Here is a 7,771-nt window from a genome sequence, read left to right as displayed (position 1 = left end):
ATCTCAGTCGGGAAATGTCTTTAATTTCTGTCAGGGTTTGACAGCACGACAAGGAACTTGCCCTGCTCTGCCATTGCTTTCTGCATTCTCACCTCCCCACATTTTCAAATACAGGCCAAGAACAGATATTGGAAAGGTGTTCTTGGTATCCAGTTCACGAAAAAAAAGTCGAGAGTCCTCACCTTCCTGCTCTCCCCACCCCTCCCCAGACATCCCCTTCTGTGTTTCTGATATTGTTTTTGAAGTGCAGATTCATATTTTTCATTGCGTGTTACAGTTCTGTTATTGTATGTCATGGCTGGGGCGCATCAGCCCGGGAGCAGATCTATGGAAAGGGGAATGAGGGTCCCCAGGTGAGCAGTCACCAGACAAGGCCACCAGCCCTGCTCTCTCTGACCCTAATGAAACCTGGCACCTCCCCTATGGGGCTCCTGCTTCTCTCTGCACAATCCCAATAAGCCCTACCAGACTTCCTCCCTGTACCTTTACTAGCCCACTGCCTTTAGCGCCAACCTTTGGTAGTTTCCTGTATTTAAGAGCAGCCGATCCATGGTTACTATGTTAAATAGCTGGATCTTTATCTCCCCCTTGGACAGCAGCAGAAATGCTGGACTGTGATTGCGAAATGTGAGGTGGGTTCCTTTAGCCATGAGGCCCCTTTGAAAATCCCAGCCCTGCGCTATATTTCCAGTAGGGACTGAGTGGTCTCTGCCAGGCCTGCTGACTGGCGGTGGCTAAGGGGGCAATTGCCAGGGGCCTCTGAGCCCAGTGCTCACACCCAGGTCAGTGGGGATAGTCACGTGACCAAGGGTTCGAAGATAGCATCCTTGGAACCGCTCAGAGAGAGACTGAGGCAGAGGGAGAAGCAGACGTGGATTGGGGAGAGGTCGGGGGCAGGAAAGACACAGAATGGGGCTCCCACTGAATAAGATAGAGCCTAATCCTTCTGTATGAGAGGGGGAGCCATGTTAGTCTGTATCCACAAAAACAAGGAGGAGTCACGTGGTACCTTAAAGACTAACCAACTTTTGTGGGCAAAAAACCCACTTCTTCAGACACAGTGGGGTTTTTGCCCAGGAAAGCTTATGCCCAAATAAATCTGTTAGTCTTTAAAATGCCGTCTGACTCCTCCTTGTTTTTGCAGATACAGACAAACACGGCTACCCCTCTAATACTTGTCACCATGCAAGGCACTGAATTTAGCGATATGAAGTGGAATCCTTCTGCAAAAGTCCCACCCCAAATTAAATTTAGGGGGTAAGATACACTCTAGATTTAGGGTTCTAGTTGTTGTTTAAGAGTTCTAATAGGGTTAAATTTAGAGTTTAGACTTAAGAGATAAGGTATTAATTCGTGTTGCAAGTTACACTTAAAATGTAAGCATCAGAGGGGTAGCCGTGTCAGTCTGGATCTGTAAAAGCAGCAAAGAGTCCTGTGGCGCCTTACAGACTAACAGCATGAGCTTTCATGGGTGAATACCCACTTCGTCGGATGCATGTCACTTAAAACTTAGCGTGACACATCATGTTTAATATTCGGGCCAGATTTAGTATTACAGTTAAGATTATGGCAAATGTTAAAAATTAAGGGTATTTGTTACCCTTAGAATTAGGGATCTAGTACAAATTTTGGTTTGTGTTCAGTTAAGTGTTAAATATTGGTTAGACTTTGTCCTTAGGTTTAAGGTCAGGCTTTATTTTTAGTGACAAGGTAAGGATGGAAGGTGACGGCTAGTATAAAAGTCAGGATTAGAATTTACATTTAGGGTTAGAATTACGTTAAGGGGTAAAGACAGGATTTAGGGATACAACTAAGGTATTCATTTAGCTCTCAGGTTCATAGCAATATAAAGGTTAATGTTCGGGTTTATCCTTAGGGTTAGGGTTAAATGTGGGAGTTAGGGAGAGGACAAAGAAGATGCAAACTGGGCTCTTGATAGTCACACAGGAAGTTCAAATCCAGAGGTGCTGGCACCCCGACTGGGAGAGGAGTGTTACCCCAGAGATAAATAGCCAGCTCTTCTCTCAGCCACACAAAAGAAACTGAGTTCGCTCTAGGAAATAATTGGAGTCTCTTATAAGAAGGGAGATATGCAAATAGGGGGGGAGAGTTTCCTGTTTAAAGCTGTCTCTCTCACTTCCACTGCTGCACCCGGACAGACAATCTGCAGCCTCTGTCTCTGGCCACCCACCAGACAAGCTCCCTGAAAACTCTCCTCTCAAACACAGGGACAATGAGACTTTGGTTATATCTTGTTCTCATTGCAGCAGCGTGTGAAGGTATTTTCTCCCTGCCCGCGTGTTGGATAGTCAGGAGATTGTTATTCTGTTGCCCTAGATACTCATGCTCCCCTTAATTCATCTTTATTCCCAGGTGCCCGTTCGCAGGTGCAGCTGGTGGAGTCCGGAGGGGATGTGAAGAAGCCCGGAGACTCTCTCCGCCTCTCCTGCAAAGCCTCCGGGTTCCCCTTCAGCAGCTACTGGATGAGCTGGGTCCGTCAGGCTCCCGGGAAGGGACTGGAGTGGCTCGCCTGGATTCATGGTTCTAGCATATACTACAGTGACTCGGTAAAAGGGTGATTCACCGTCTCCAGAGATGACCCCAACAGCCTGCTGTACCTGCAGATGACCGGCCTGAAGCCCGAGGACACCGCCCGGTATTACTGTGCGAAAAACACAATGAGGGGAATCCCGATACTGCTAATACAAAAACTCGAGATGCAGAATCTTCTTTCTGCCATAGGCCGCGAGGGGGCAGCACGTCCACAAGCACTCCACCCCTGGGCACAGGAATGGGATCTACAGCCAGAGCGAATAAATCTCTCTCAGCAGGTTTGAGATCTCTGTATTCCCATATGACCATGTGTCCATAAAAACTGCAACAACTTGACTACTCGCATGCTTACATCGACATTTATCAGACACTGAAGTAAAAATACAGACTGCACAAGAGAAATATGTGGGGAACCAATTGTTCAAAGTGTGATCATTAGAGCTTGGGTTTCCAAAGCTGCGTAAAAGTGATGACTGTCAAAAAGGTTTTGTTGTTTGTTGGGGGATGGGTAGAAATGCTCTCAAATTCCTCTGAAAACCAATAAAATGCAACTGTAGATCAAACACACACTTAAAAGGTACATCAGGCTCCAAACACCTCTCGACTCAACAGAAAAACAGATTTTTCACCTGATTCTTCCCTTTTCACTTCTCGCGAAGGGCCTGACCCACAGTGCTCTAAAGCCAGTGGTGGGTCTTTCCATTCCCTTCAATCGAGTGTAGCTCAGCCCTTACATCCAGTGGGATGAGAGGGATTCAAGGGAGCTCTTTGTGCAGCAGTATGGTCAGGATGGCCCCACACTCGCTGGGCGCTGCCCAGACACAGAGTTAGCACCAGTCCGACTCCCTCTCTTACAGCCACCAGCCAAATGACTCCAAGCATTCAGGGAAAGGGTTTGTGTCTCTGAAAAGGAGTGGGATATGCAAATAGGGGTGAGAGAGAGTTTCCTGTTTAAATCTGTCCCTCTCTGCCCAGGCTATAGCCTGAGAGACAATCCACAGCCCCTCTGCTGTCTGTGCAGCTACCAGCTAAACCCACCTGAGAAGTTTCCCCTTCAAAAACAGGGAAAATGAGACTTTGGTTCCATTTTGTTCTCATTGTAGCAGCTCTGGAAGGTATGTTCTCCCCTGAATGCCCTGAAGAATATTGAGTTACTGAATATAACACCAATATGCTTTAAACATGCCTTTATTTACAGGTCCAGTCCCAGGTCCAGATGGTGGAGTCTGGAGGGGCTGTGAAAAAGTCACCTTCGGAGACTACTGGATGAGCTGGGTCCATCAGGCTCCTGGCAAGGGCCTGGAGTGGATCTCTCATATAAGCTACTGGGACAGCAGTACTGTACATTACTCCAGCTCGGTCCAAGGCCGATTGACCAGCTTCAGGGACAATCCCAACAACCTGCTATATCTGGAAATGACCGGCCTGAAAGACACCGCCCGGTATTACTCTGCGAGAGAAACAGTGAGGGGAAGCCGCTGTGAGCTCGGACAAAAACCTCCCGTTGCAGTTGTGCAGAAGTGTGCGGTTCTCTTGGTTTTTCTTGGGTTTTTTCAATGGTTTGCATGCAGAGGGGGTGCGACTGTTTCCCTGGGTGTTACTGGTTTAAGAAGGTGATGGGAGAGGGAGTTTGTTGTTACAGAGGCCCGGCAACAGAACTTGGGACCCCAGCCAATGGCCTGGAGAATTGATACTCCAGCAACTGTTGACCAAGAGACCCACCTCAGAAGTCACAGCCGGTTCTGGCCAGTGGGAGGACAATGGGCTGTGAAGAGAGGAGCCTGGTGACCTGACCTGCAGGTTCCAGCCAGAGGAAGACAGAGGACAGCTGAGAGGAGAGGACGCCCAGGCAACCCTGTTTACCTGGATAGAAGAAAATGGACAGAGGCGGGGCTTGGGGGAGGTGATAGCAGATGCCCAGCTGGAAAACACTGGGGGCTCGGCGACTGGAGAGAGGGAGCAGGCAGACTCCCACCTGGATGCAGGAGAGACCTAGAGATGCTGTGCTGAGGGAGGACAGGCCTGAGGGCCCGAAGAGTTTCCTATGCTGTGTTCATATGCTCACTAAACCCTCCTGTTTTACGCTGGCTGAGAGGCACTCCAGTCTTGAGAACAGGGTTGTGTTATTCCCTCTAGGAGTGGAGGCCCCGGGGGTCCAGAGCGAGTTATCCCAAGGGGAGTCTCTGACATGCTTCAAACCAAATGCACTGCTTCAGGTAGAATAAACAAACAAAAGTATTCACTACAAAAGATAGATTTTAACTAATTATACCTCAAAGCACAACAAGTCAGATTTGGTCAAATGAAATAAAAGCGAAACACATTCTATGCTGATCTTAACACTTTCAATGCCCTTACAAACTTAGATGTTTCTCACCACAGTCTGGCTGGCTGCCTTTCACCCAGGCTCTCCTCTTTGATCAGCACTTCAGTCGCTCCGTGTGGTGTCTGTAAATGGAAGTGGAAGAGAGAGGGAGAGCAAGGCAAAATTCTTTCCCTTTTATCATGTCCTTTCTTCCCTCTTGGTTTGCCCCCCACCTCTCTTCCGGTTCAGGTTAGCATTACCTCATCGTAGTCCCAAACTGACCAAGAGAAGGTGGGTGACTCACTCAAGAGTCCATCAGATCCTTGTTGCTGCCTAGGTCAGTGTCATTTGTTCCTGTGAGGCTGGGCTGGGTTTGTCCCATACATGCTCTGGTGAAGTATGAACTGCCCATCTGTTCCTGGACAGTTTTGCCTGGCCTTGTTTTAAGCCATGAGGACACATTTTCAGCCTCATAACTAGATACATTAAATTATAACCTATAACCTTACTATAACAACAGTGCTCAGTGCATCTTGAGCCTTCCAAAGACACCCAACATGACAAACTTTGCATTGGATACCACACAATCATCTTACAAGGGTGAACATGGGGGTGCAGAGCGTTCCCTCGAGATAGAGTGTCACAGTATATCTTACGTGCAGTCTAAACTGAGGAAGTACAAGAAACAATTTCAAATCCCACCTGACGGCCAACCAGATCTTCTTCCAAATAGAAGGTTATCCACTGCAATAGCCATTATTGCTTGGAAGGCTGTAAAATATTACATGACTCTCTTTGTTCTGCCCTATAAAGTAACTCACCACGACTAACCTTAGAATTAAATTCTATCCATCCACAGCTAAGATTTACTATTAAGGGTTTAGAGTTTACCTTAGGGAAGGATTAAAGTTTAGAGTTAAGATTGGAGCTATGTTTAGGGTTAAAAGAGTGGCTAAGGGTAATAATTAGGGTTAGTCTGACAGGATGTAGAGATAGGGTACAAATTTCGGTTAAGGGTAGGAGTTAAAGATACGTGTTTGAGGTTAGCGTTAGGGTTAGTTTACACATTTTGTTTTCGCTCAAGTTTAGAGTTATAGCTTACTCTCAGAATTACAGTTGGAGTAAGGTTTTAGTAATAGGGTGAACAATTCAGTTTGGGTGAGTTTTAAAATTTAGGGTTAGAAATTACCTTTATGGTGGTTAGGGTTAGGCTCAGGATGTACTATTAAATTGAAGGTTTAAATTAAAAATCAATGTAGGGTAAAAATCAAAAGATGGGGTTAGAGTTTACCCCTAAAGTTAGAGGTACTTTTAGGGCTAGAGTAAAGATTTAGGGTATGATTAGGTTTCACACTTCCTTTGAGTATTATGGTAAATGTTAAACTTGGGGTTAGGGTTGGGATAAAGAAGATGACAATTTGACCTCCACAGAATGATGTAGGAAGTGCAAAGTCAATAATGCCCCAATCCCGACACTGCAGGAGGTTCTACAAAAGAGGGAAAATCCAATCCAGCCCTTTCTCTCTGAGTCTCAGATAACAAAAACTGAGCTCGCTCCATGACAGAACTTGTGTCTCTTATAAACAGGGCAATATGGAAATAAAAGTGAGAGTCTCCTCTTTAAATCTGCCCCTCTCTCTGCCTAGGCTGCACCCGGGGAGACAATCCGCAGCCCCCTGGGTCTGTGCCATTACCAGCCAGTCCACTGAGAAATTTCCTCTCCAGCAGCAGGAAAAATGAGTCTTTGTCTCCTAGTTTTCATTGCTGCAGCTTTGGAAGGTATTTTCTCCCCAGTAGATCTATTGAAGGGAGAGGGATTGTTCTATGAGTGATCAGGGTCAATCGGGGGGTGGGGCGGGGGCGACAGGAGGGCCATTTGCCCTGGGCCTCAAACTCAAAGGGGGGCTCAAATTTAGACACGTGTTAATTCTTTGGCATTTGATAAGTTTCTCAACTTGTTTTTATGCGCATCCCTATCAGACCAAAATATGACACACTCTCTCAGCTTAGAGCTGCAAATTTAAGAAATAAGAGCTGTGATTTGGTAAAAGACAATTTTTTTGTTAACTGATATAGATTTTGTCTTATTAAAGAGTTAAAAATGTTCATAAATATTAATAAAAGATATATTCGTTCTGATGGCATAAGATTAGACTGTGATGAACATGTCCTCTCCGATCAGCTGATTATATAAACAAACCACTACTAGTGGCTGGTACTGGATCAAGTGCATGTTGAAAGGTAGAGAATTGTTACATTTTAGTGTCTTTATAGTTTTATGTCTAGTTGACTAAGGAATTATTGATGTGTGAGAATTCCTCATTAGTATCTGCATAGGGCAGCTAAAAGAGGTGACTGGTTGGTTGGTTGAGCCCTAGCTTGATAGCTTGGCCATCATCATAGGCTTTCGTAGTCTATCGGCCCAGATTCAAGGTGAAAACTTGTGAGGACAATCTTGTACAGTGAGTTTTGTGAGGACACATGTTTGAAATATTTGAACATAATCCCTGTCTGTGTCTGTGTTTACTATATATATGTCATCCCTTTGTCTTCAGCTCAGCCTGTCTTCAGCTCAGCCTGTCATATGATACCCTGCGTGCTTGAGTTTTGATTCAGTGCTAAGGATAATACCTTGTCTGACTGTTTCATGTTGTGTTCTTAATTGGTATTCCTTCATTTTAAGTCTTGTCAGCATTTGTGTACCATTCAGCATTTGTGTACATGTTTATGTACCACCCCCGGTCGTCCCCGCAGGATCAAACCTGGGAGCTCTGGAGCTTACTGCATGAGCCTCTACTGCATGACCTAAAAGCCAATCCTAGAAAAATCCCTCTCCCCTTCAATAGATTGATTAGGGAGGAAATACCTTCCAAAGCCCCAACAATGAAAACTAAATGGAGCCAAAGTCTCATT

General features: G+C 45.7%; 1 pseudogene; it reads left to right on the top strand.

The window, feature by feature from the left end:
- Nucleotides 1-1,951: 1,951 nt before the first annotated feature.
- LOC122462626 lies at nucleotides 1,952-2,837 on the top strand (annotated as a pseudogene).
- The last annotated feature ends 4,934 nt before the right edge of the window (nucleotides 2,838-7,771 follow it).

The sequence above is a fragment of the Chelonia mydas genome, chromosome 13 (genome assembly GCF_015237465.2).
Source record: "Chelonia mydas isolate rCheMyd1 chromosome 13, rCheMyd1.pri.v2, whole genome shotgun sequence".
Lineage (NCBI taxonomy): Eukaryota > Metazoa > Chordata > Testudines > Cheloniidae > Chelonia > Chelonia mydas.
The sequence above is the reverse complement of the archived record's forward strand: the minus strand, read 5'-3'. Positions and strand labels throughout refer to the sequence as shown.